We start from the raw sequence: 12,459 nt of genomic DNA, 5'->3' as shown, positions 1-12,459 counted from the left end.
TCGTAACACTCCATCACAGTTTTAGCATAATGGCATGATGCTGAACCGTGCCAAGACAAAGGGTTTTCTTTGTGGCTTTTGGTAGCAATCCCTTCAGCAGCAACTCTTTCTGGTAAATCTCCTTGTTGATTGTGACTGTAGTGACGAAAGATTTACTCTTTCGGCCACTCGTGCAAATCGCTTGCCAAATAAGGTATTTTTTTGGGAAGTTCCGATGCCTTCTTTGTCCTGAAATACTCAGCTGTAGTATTTTTGGCCATATCAGAATAGAAAACTAAACCTGTAAGGTGCTTGAAATCCTCTAGGACATAAGTTTAATCGTCCATAACAATGCATGTTAATAAATATATAGTGATTTTTTCATGATAACAACTGATAACAAAATTGATCAAGGCTGATAACTAAATAAGTTATGCGATAACAACTGAAAACAAAATGATATCTGGGATAACAAGACTTGTTATCTAGGTGATATCGGGTTGTTATTCTACTTTGCAAAGAATTATCAGCCGCAGCACGCATACAATTTTCTGGACCACCAAGTAAAGACAATACAACGAAATTTATAAACTTTCAAAAAGGGGAAACTATTGACCCTTACCGCACCGAAAAGCCTGACTCACCACTCCTAGACCCAATGCGCCCGCCTGTCGTAAGGCTTACGAAACAATCTGCAGCCGGCGACAGACGCTTTTTGAAGGCACGCCTGCGGGACCCTAAAATCATGGATACTGTGCGAACATATCTGTCTTTCCTGCATAACCAACCGCCTTCAGTATGACATGTGTCCGCGGAATAACGAAAACAAGTTCAACTTTAATGCTAGCAGCCGAAGGACTACCAATGGACACACAACTTTTGCTCGAAATTTTCCTGGACGTCCACGAAGAACTTAGAATCCCACGCATTGACGCCCTGGCAGACCTGGAATCACACCGTGCGTTCTAATCTAATGAACGCACACAACGACACGGGAAGCCGAATATAATTTCTACAGCACCCAAAATTTTTATCGACATTGACGCACACTTCGGAAGGAACCTTTTCATCAAAGGACAACACTGTTCGGACACTTTCAGAAGAAAATAAAAATGTAAGTATAAATAATCTTCCAAAAACTTTTTCGCCTCAACAGAATGTGACTGAAATCCTGGTGTATTGCCAAAATTTCAATCGCATGAAAAACTCAGCCAAAGTGAAAGAAATTCACCAAAATTTTGTATCTTCATCTTTCAATGTAATTCTTGGAACTGAAACCAGCTGAGACGAAAGCGTAAGAAGCGAAGAAATTTTTGGAAACAATTTTAATGTACTCCGGCGCGACCGAATTCTATATCTTTGTAAGAAAAAGTCTGGAGGTGGTGTTCTCATTGCCATAAATGCAGACTTTACTTCCGAAGAAATACAAACTGATTTGAACATGTATGGGCCAAAGCACTTATTGCTGGTGAAACACACATTTTTACTCCTGTGTATTTCCCACCTGAACATGCGAACAAACATTCCTTTGATTTTTTTTTCCAAATTGTCGAAACTGTTATGTCAAATATGGAACCTGAAATAAAACTGCATATTTATGGCGAATTCAACCAACGCAACGCAGACTTTATCACAGACATTGAAAACGAATCATTTTTGCTTTTTCGTAGGTGAAGACGAAACATTACAATTTCTCTTTGACAAAATCTCATATTTAGGTCTACATCAAATTAACCACGTGAAAAATCAGCAAAACACATATTTAGACCTTTTATTAACAAACTGTACTGAAGACTTCTGTGTGTATGCATCATTATCACCTTTATGGTAAAAATGAAGTGTTTCACTCAGCCAAAGATGGAAAAGTTCGCGAAAACTCACTATGAATTGCGGACTTTTCCCTTGGTGAACTTCGTGAAATATCGCGAACTTTTCCAACACTGCGACTCAGCAATTGAATATTCAATCTTCATACAAAATACTTCTTCCCTCAGCGACTGGGAGTACGAGGAAGTGCCGGAATATCATAAAGCAAATTACGATGAAGCCAAACGTAGACTATGTACAATAAATTGGCAAAATATAATAAGTATTGAAAGAAATTTCGACACTGAAGTTGGCAGATTTCATTCAATTATTCGTAACATAATTTCAGAAACCGTACCAATAAAAAGAAGAAGGCGAACACAAAACAACAAACTGCCAAAGTGGTTCAATCCACAACTTAAATATTTGAAGAACAAAAAGCAGAAAGGACACAAATTATACAAAAAGGAAAGCACTAGCACAAATTTACAACACTGTCATAACATATGCAACCAACTCAACGCAGCCATTAACACTGCACATGAAGATTATAATCGTAGAGTCGAAAATGAAGTCAAATCATGTCTAAGAACTTTTCAATTATGTGAAAACGAAATTGAAAAGTAACAATTTTCCGACACGAATGCATTTTAAATTTTTCAGCAAGTAAAAAAAATCAAACTGCACGGCTTTTTGAAAAGTCGTTCAGCTACCTCTAATCTTCTTAAATTTGTAACCTTCATTCTTAACGCAATTAACAATGGCAAGCACGTGGATGCTCTTAATACTGACTTCAGTAAAGCATTTGATCGAATCGACACACCATTATTACTCTTTAAATTGCAAAAAATAGGAATGGACCCTAGACTTCTGAATTGGCTCCAATCATACTTAACGCAACGCAAACAAATAGTTCGTTTTCAGAATAAACTTTCAGAACCTATTTCAGACACCTCTGGTGTGCCCCAGGGTTCTCATTTAGGCCCAATTCGTTTGTTTTTTTTTATTTTGTACGTAAACGACATTTCCTACATAGGGGAAATGGCTCTATGTTGGCCTATGGATCTAAGATTGGGCCCATCGCTAAAAATCTGCTATATATCAATTTAATCCAGATGAACGCGTCATTGGGACGGTACTTATTGATATTTTTGGTCGCTATTGAAAATTTAGTCGATTGCTGAATTTATGTATGGGCCTAAATTAGGGACATTTAGGCAAACATTACATCCATTTCCCTTACTTAAAAAATAATAGTTCTTATTTATGCAGACGACATGAAGCTCTTCATGGAAATAAGTAGGTAATTCTAGCGACACAGAAGAATTCCAGAATGAAATAAACTTATTCAACACTTGGTGTAGTAAAAGTCTACTCAAACTCAATGTAACAAAATGCAACGCAATTGTATTGAACAGAAAAATAGAGACACCACTTTTTGAAATATTTTTTAGCAGCGCCGGTGGTGTAGTGATAAGCGTGATTGTCTCTCACCCCAGCAGGCCTGGGTTCAATTCCAGTCGGCGCCGCCAGGATATTCTGAGGCATAACATCTCTGATCACGCCTTCCTTCGGAAGGGAAGTAAAGCCGTTGGTCTCCGGTTCATGAGCTGATGGGTCGATAGGTAGGGTCCAGGTGTGGGAGCTGCCTCCCTGGCGTCGGTAGCATTGGTGATTATCACGGAAAACAAGATCAACGAAAAACAAATCAAGGAAAAAAAAAGAAATATTTGCATAGTATGTAAGTACAAAATTGTAACCATTGTATTTAGTCTACTTTGTCTGAAGAAATAAATAAATAAATAAATTTCAGTTTGGAAATCTTTCGAACTCTGAATCCATGGACAAAATGAAATTCTATTTCTTTTCAGAACTATTGAAATTTTTGTATAAACAAAACAGTGGTAGGACAAATGAACGAAGAACATAAGGTTGAAGGACAAGGCCAAATTTTTGGAGGATAAAATGGGTGGTCAACTTTCAAATATGTAGCCTTCTTTAAATCATAGCAGTTCTTTGAAAAATCAAGATAGCAATTAGTATGACGCACAGTAGCTGCAATTTAAGATACAAATAACTGCCTCTCTCTAGAAAACATTACATCTTTAAATCATGAGCAATTATTTTGGATTATTTACAAAGTATTATTTTTGAGTTCTTACAAACTTCGAGTGAAATTTGTCAATTTAGATGTTATTTTTTTGGTATTATGTCCACTTCGACTTTTTGTCAATTTCAACACCTTTTGTAACTCTATGTTAAATTTAACCTTTTTCCTATTCGACATTAAAGTCCATGCGTCCGTTTGTCTATTCGTTCATTTGTCCATTCGTCCTTATGTCCCTATAAGCTCAATTCAAGATACATTGACTTGTTGTCCATCTAAGTTCAATTCGACATTGGGAAATCTGACCTTTTGTCCATTCGACCTTTTTTACATTCGACCCATGTTTTACATTTGACCTTATTACATTTGACCTTTTGTCCGTCTTAGTTCTATTCGATCTTTTGTCCATTCGACCTTTTGTTCTTAGACCTTTTGTCATTCAACAAAAAAACTGTACGCTGTAGGCGAGTAGGCCATTGAATAACAATGCATTTTATGAAGTTATACGATGTCAGAACGGCAATTCTGGGATAAATACATGAACATTAGGGTGGGTCAACTTTGTATAATGGCTCACAACCCCCTGTTCCTCACTGCTCTTACGATATGTATTGAGGTCCTTAACAACGTTTTCAAACTTGTTCGAATTTGGTAATGATCACCAAATCTCGGAAATATATTGGGAATACTATGCAGAACAACTTTGTCCAAGAATCGATTAGACTTCTGAGAAAAAATTATTATTGTATTAATTTAGACCTATTGCTACATGCATACTTACATGCTACGTTCATGAAATTAAAGTGTGTTTTCAAAAAATGAAAAATAAAGGTTCAACCTTTATTTTTTCCTTTAGTTTGTTTTTTTCCGTCGATCTTGTTTTCCGTGCTGAGCACCAATGCTACCGACGTGCCAGGAAGGCAGCTCCCACACCTGGACACTACCTATCGACCCATCAACTCATGAACCGGGGACCAACGGCTTTACTTCCCATCCGAAGGAAGCGTGATCAGAGATGTTATGCCTCAGAACATCCCGGCGGCGCCGACTGGGATTGAACCCAGGCCTGCTGGGGTGAGAGGTAATCACGCTTACCACTACACCACCGGCACCGTTAACCTTTATTTTTCATTATTACTATAATAAAAAAGCATTCTTGCTCGTTAGATTAATTACTCAAATAAGGTTATTATTCAAGTAGGGTAGAGAATTATTATTATTATTTAACTTGGGCTGGTTCGCCTCCAATAGGGTAGAGAACTACTTCGGCCTAATCGCCCATTTTGGGCATATCGAGCAGAAAACTTCAAATAAATCCATGATTTCAGAGTTAACAAGTCAATTATGCGTTTGGTATGATATTTTAGTTAATAAGCTACCGAACGAAGTCAATGAGAACGCGTGGTATGAAGGTTTGCACCCATTATTCCCAAAAACAAAAGAAGCGCTCCGACCGAATCAATTTTTATCTTTATCCGATAGGCCGAAGTGAATTCATTGGCGTTTCAATTGCGTTTCAATGCGTTAGGCCGAGTTTAAAATCCGTAGGCCGAGTTTGGCGTCAAGAAGCAGTGAAGGACTTTTGACAATATCTCAACGATTGGTTTCTCGTTTTCAAATCTTACAGTACGCACGGAAAGGTAAATAAATTTGGAAGCCATCAGTAATAATAACATTCCGTTTGATGCTAAACTGAACTAGATTAAGAAAGACTAAGTGCGGGTTATGCTTAATAGGCCGGATATGGGGTAGTTAACCCTAGCAGCTTTCATCCACAACTGAAATTTTCTTTTTTTTTCTGTTCGGGACATAAAACCACTGCGACCAGTAATTTGATCTATTGTAGTATATCCCGTGTCCTTCTTTAGTGCACGTCGTATTACCAACAATCAATACGAAACTAACGATTTTAAATTGCCCCGTAACGTGGGTAGATCACCTTTTCGTGGTACGTTACGGGATGTAAGATCTACCACCGATTCCTAGTCTTGACTACTTCAAACTAGGGGAACAGGATTTTACAGTAATCAAAGGAACACATCTTAGTCCTTGTTACTTTTTATGCCTTGTTGATAGTGATAAGTCCTCGGGTTGCGTGGACCGAGGATGATCTTGAAACAAGGAAAAAATGAGTTAGTTAGTCTTCACCTATGTGATTCCTATTCTTCTATTCGTTGTTTCCTAGTTTGAAGTGGTTAAGACTAGGGTTCTGATGCATGGTCATTATCGGTGTCATGTCTTGTTTTTTTTTGCTAAGGAATCCAATTTTGACTGACAAAGGGGCGCGCCTTTGGAGGGTGTTTCAACACTTCGAAGGGTATAAATAGCGGGACCTTTCAATTAGAATCGATTCCTTGCGATAAAGGCAAGAATGACAACTGTATCAAAACCGAATACTTCATCATTTCTCAATAGTGATGGAGTAACACGACATGCACTAAACTAAGGACACGGGATATACTACAATAGATCAAATTACTGGTCGCAGTGGTTTTATGTCCCGAACAGAGGAAAAAAAAAAAAAAACGATTTTAAATTGGCTCACCACTTTAGTAGCCTATTGGTCCCAAGCAAACGATTAACGTACCCTATTCTAGTTGAAATTCTATTACTACACTATGTTTGTTTTGATTCGCTATGAAAGTTTGACAGATAACATCAGGGGTGTGTGGATTCATGCAGAACATGCAGGGGTGAGTGAAATAGCTTGGGACTGCTTGGGACCGTTGTTCTGGTACTGAGTGAGCCAAAAATAATAATGATTTTCTTCGGGACCCAGTGGTCTTAGAGTTACCTCTATGGTATTACTCCATCACTATTGAGAAATGATGAAGTATTCGGTTTTGATACAGTTGTCATTCTTGCCTTCATCGCAAGGAATCGATTCTAATTTTGAAGGTCCCGTTATTTATACCCTTCGTAGTGTTGAAATAACCTCCAAAAGCGCGCCTCTTTGGAGGTCAAAATTGGATTCCTTAACAACAAAAACAAGCAATGACACCGATAATGACCATGCATCAAAATCCTAGTCTTAACCACTTCAAACTAGAGAACAGCGAATAAAATATTAGGGATCACTCACTACCTAACTCATTTTTTCCTTGTTTCAAGATTATCCTCGGTGGACAAAGCCGAGTCTTGTCACTATCAACAAGACATAAAAAGTAACAAGGACTAAGATGTGTTCCTTTGATTACTAAAAAATCCTGTCCACCTAGTTTGAAGTAGTCAAGACTAGGAATCGGTGGTAGATCTTACATCCCGTAACGTACCATAAAAAGGTGATCTAACCCACGTTACGGGGAAGAATTTTTTATAAATTTTATAGACCTGCTAATCCAACTGATTTCATCGTACTTCTAAAGCAAGTTTAGACTGTATCCGAAAGTAACGTATTTTTCACTTTAAGGACCACAATTAAATTATGGACAGAAGTAAATAAATGAGTTGGCTATGATTTCATGTATTTAGAATCCTGCCCAGAACATATGAAAAATAACATTAAAATATTATTGTGCCATAAGCGTGAAGGAATTCAAGAAAAAATAACAGCACCGCACTATCAACGATCTCCACACTAAAGTTAAATACAGTCAAGATTCCTATAGAGCGGATTCGTTCTTGCCGGATTCCTATAGTACTGATACCACTGGATTCGTATAGTACGGTTGATACGGCATTAACGAATACACGTAGCATATGGGATTAGAGCTAATTGGGACCAAACACTGATTGTACGGGAATTTGAAGAGATAACTTCCTGATGTCTTTTGAGAAGTTGTTAAGCAGAAATTTGGCCACCTTTTGGGACGATTCAGTTTCAGTCTGATCCTGTGGAAGATCCGGAATATCCGTAAAAGTGGCCAATTCATGAAACTGATCCTAGAGCTCCGCGGATTTTTCGAAACCACTCATAGACGTCTTATCAGAATTAATTTGGAGTTGTGACTGGAATATGGGCCCTGGGGACCACGGGATGGTTCACCGGAAGATCCGAAACATCCTGAAAAGTGGTTAATTCATGAAACTGATCCTAGAGCTCCGATTTTTTTTTTCGAAACCGCTCATAGACGTCTTATCACAATTAATTCGGAGTTTTGACTGAAATAAGGACTCTGGGGACTACAAGATGGTTCACGGGAAGATCTGGAACATCCGTAAAAATGGTAAAGTCATGAAACTGATCCTAGAACTCCGTGAATTTTCCGAAAACACTCATAAACGTCTTATCAGAATGAATTCAGAGTTGTGACCTGAATATTGACTGAGGGGACCACAGGATGGTTCAAAAGAAGATCCGGAACATCCGTAAAAGTGGTCAATTCATGAAACTGATCCTGCATATTTTTTTTTAAACCTTTCATAAACGTCTTATTACAATTAATTCGGAGTTTTGACTAAAATTTGGACTCTGGGGACTACAGGATGGTCCACCAATAGATCCGGAACATCCGTAAAAGTGGTCAATTCATGAGACTGATCCTAGAGCTCCATGAGTATCGGACATGAATGCATCGCGGAGATGTAAAATGTCCTTAATAAACAAACAAACAAACAAACAAACAATCCATTAGTTTGTGAAACCACTTATAAGCATTCTATCAGAATGAACTTGGAGTTGCGACCGGAATATGAACGCTTAGACGGTATGGTTCACCAGGAAGATCCTGAACATCCATAAAAGCCGTATTTATGAAGACAAAAATATTAGCACCAAAACCATCACTTTTAGGTATATGGTGTCTAGGGGAAAGCTTATTCGTATTTTTTAGCCGATTTGAAATTAGGGTGGTCCTTAAAATTGGTGAATTGAAAATTCAACCTTTTTTTATTACTTGAGATAGACTAATGCAGTTTTTTAAAAAACTGTAGAACAATCAATTTGAACCAACTTTGCTCATGGCATCAAATTTTTATCTCTTATGATTCATGACTTATGGTTATTTTAAACAAGTAGGTTGGAGTGGCCCCTAGAAAACCTTTCTTTAAATATTTTTATTGGTGATCATCGTATAAACAATATTTAAAGAAAGCCGATTTTCTAGGGGCCACCCTAACCTCTCGTAAAAACATTTTACGAACTTTTTATGACGCATATTTTTACAGAAGTCACTAATTTGAATCTCCTTTATTTAAGAGTTATGGCCAGTTTTTGATAAAAAAGAAGTTTTTTTTTTAATTAAATAAAATACTTTCAACAAAAAACGGTCTCACAGTTTTTCCACAAATACTGAAAAAAACATGAAATCGAAAGTTTGAAAATCGGTTTGCTCCATTTAGAGACATTGTCATTTTAATTGAATTATTTTTTCGAAGAAAGTCTCCATTAATTTTCTAATAATAAAAAACATAACAGCCTGGTTGCTCCAGCAAAAATATGCGTCAACATAAGTTCTAAATGTAACCAAAACAAGGTTCTTATGAGAAATGAACTTATGAAAAGATATTCGAAGAAATCTGTTTTTTATGGGCCATTCTAACCTGCTTGTTTAAAAAATCATAACTCATAAACCATAAGATATATAAATTTGGTGTCTATATCAAAATTTTCATCGAATTGATTGTTCTACAACTTTTACAACATTGCATTGGTCTATCTCAAATAATAAAAAAAAAGTATGTATTTTCAAATCTACAATTTTGTGGACTACCCTAATTTCACTTACATAAAAAGATCGGCCAAACAATATGAAGAAACTTTCCCCAAGACACTATATACCTTAAACTGACGGTTTGGGCGCAACAATTTTTGTCTTCCTATATACGGCTTTGGGACCATTGTGCAGTGGATGGTCCTCCGAAAGATCCGAAACATCCGTATAAAGGCTCAATCCATGGAACTGATCCAAGAACTCGGTTTTTTCGTAAACTTTCATAGACTTATAATTATTATTTCGGAGTTATGATCGGAAAACAGACCCTGGAGACCATGAACACTCCTCTGGAAAATAATAGACAACTCATCAGAATGAACTCAGAGTTGTGACTGGAAAATGGACTCCAGGGTCCATTGGATGATCCTTCGGAATATCCGGAACATCAATTAAAGTAGATAGGTCAAGAAAACTGATCTAAGCACTCTATGGTTTTTTAGAACTGCTCATAGACACATTTTTTACATGGATGATTTCTAGGTGGTATTTAAGTAATTAATAACTTTTAGACACCTTTTACGGAATTTTTGAATATTATTCCTTGGATTTCATGGACTTATTTCCTTTGACTTCTTGGAGATGTTTCATTGGAGTTACAAGTTAACGAAGGACTAGCTTCAGTGTTTATATTTTTAATTCATCACATCAATATTTAATCAATAAGCCATTTGAAAAGATCGTCTTATTGAGTTATTATTAATATTAATTTATGATTGGTTTAAAAAAAAACAACCGTGGAGCTCTGAGATCAGTTTCATGAATTAAATACTTGCAATGATCTTCCGGATCTTTTAATGCACCATCCCGTGGCCCCCAGTTTAGACTGTCTGTCAAAACTCCGATTTTATTGTGATAAGATGTCTATGAGTGCTTTCTAAAAAATCGTGGAGCTCAAGGATCAATTTCATGAATTGAGCACTTTTAGGAATGTTCCGGATCTTCCGGTGGACCATCCTGTAGTCTCCATATTCTTTATTCTGAACACAACTCCGAGTACATTCCGACAAGACGTATATGAGTGGTTTTGAAAAAACCGCGTAGCTCTAGGATCAGTTTTATGCATTGACCACTTTTACGGATGTTTCGGAACTTCTAGTGGACCATCCTGTAGTTCCCAGGGTCCATATTCCGGTCACAACTGCAAATTCATTCTGATAAGACGTCTATGAGTGGTTTCGAAAAATCCGAGGAGCTTCAGGGTCTGTTGCATGAATTGACCACTTTTAAGGATGTTCCAGATATTATAGTGGACCATTCCGTAGTCCCCAGGGTCAATTTTTCGGTCACAACTCCGAATACATTCTGATAAGACGTTTATAAGTGGTTTGAAAAATCCGCGGAGCTCTAGGATCAGTTTCATGAATTGACCACTTTTTCTGATGTTCCGGATCTTCCGGTGAACCATCTCGTGGTCCGCAGGGTCCATATTTCAGTCACAACTCTGAATTCATTCTGATAAGACGTTTATGAGTGGTTTTGAAAAAAACCGCGGAGCTCTAGGATCAGTTTCATGAATTGACCACTTTTACGAATGCTCCGGTTCTTTTAGTGGACCATCCTGTAGTCCCCAGTGTCCATATTTCGGTCACAACTCCGAATTCATTCTGATAAGACGTTTATGAGTGGTTTCTAAAAAACGCGGAGCTCTAGGATCAGTTTCATGAATTGACCACTTTTACGGATATTCCGGATCTTCCACAGGATCAAACTTGTGTCCTACCAACATTCTGCTTAACAACTTCTCAGAAGACATCAGGAAGTTATCTCTTCAAATTGCCCGACAATCAGTGTTTGGTCCCAATTAGCTCTAATCCCATATGCTACGTGTATTCGTTAATGCCGGTTCCCATAGTGCGGTCCCTATTAACCGTACTATAGGATTCTTGACTGTACCCTGTAAGTAAAGAGGAAATTAGTAATGTAATTTATAAAATTCCATGCCATAATTGTGATAGCAGCTACATAGGAATGACGAGAAACAATTTACGCAGAAGACTAACAGGACACAGAACAAATGTGAACAAATTAGAAAAAACTGATGAACGATAACCACACCATTACCGAAGCAGCTACAGCAACACTCATAGAAACCACTACCGCCCTGATCCAACATTGTATAGAAACCAACCACAGATTCAATCTAGATAATACACAAATCATAGACCATAGCTACAAATCATCAACACTTCCATTCCTTGAAATATGCCATATCACTAACACCAACCACACAGTTAACAAACGAACAGACATAGACAGACTGAGAAGTAGGTTTTTAAGATAGGGCATTGCGGCTACCAAACAAAATGGGTTTCATAATAGGGGGTTGCCAAAAACAATATTGCGCCATTTGCCAGTACTATAAGTTCATAGCATAGTGTATCCGACGTGTAAGGAGTTTTAAATCTATTTATCAATAAGTAACAAACAAATACTCACTTTACAGGATGTACCAACACATTAGAGACCGGACAGTTACTGTTAGACAAATTATAAGACAAAAACGAAAAAACAATTGTGTGTCACCATAACATAAATATGTAGGGAAACCATAGAATATTGATACATAAAATTATAGTTCCCCCTGAAGGAGACACAATCCCCGAGTCGAAACGTCGGGTAAATAAAAACTCGTTCATTTTAACAAAGACTCCGTAACCGTTCAATAAAATATTCAACGATACAGTCGATCCTCCACCAGTTCTATAACAATATATTAAATAGCATTGATTTTTCACCAGAAAAGCTCAAAACTACCTATCACTCATCTGGTCATATCTCAAAAACTATTTATCCAAATCATTTGCCTTTGAAAAAACATCAAGTAAAAAAGTTTTTCAAAGTTTGGTGAAAATTTGAGCCCCTAATATTAAGACATGAAAAAACCCGCCCATTGTGAAAATAGGCCATTTTTTG

The sequence above is a fragment of the Ochlerotatus camptorhynchus genome, unplaced genomic scaffold (genome assembly GCF_037179485.1).
Source record: "Ochlerotatus camptorhynchus isolate MF236.1 unplaced genomic scaffold, CSIRO-AGI_Acam_v1.1 ptg000324l, whole genome shotgun sequence".
NCBI classification, from domain to species: domain Eukaryota; kingdom Metazoa; phylum Arthropoda; class Insecta; order Diptera; family Culicidae; genus Ochlerotatus; species Ochlerotatus camptorhynchus.
The sequence above is the reverse complement of the archived record's forward strand: the minus strand, read 5'-3'. Positions refer to the sequence as shown.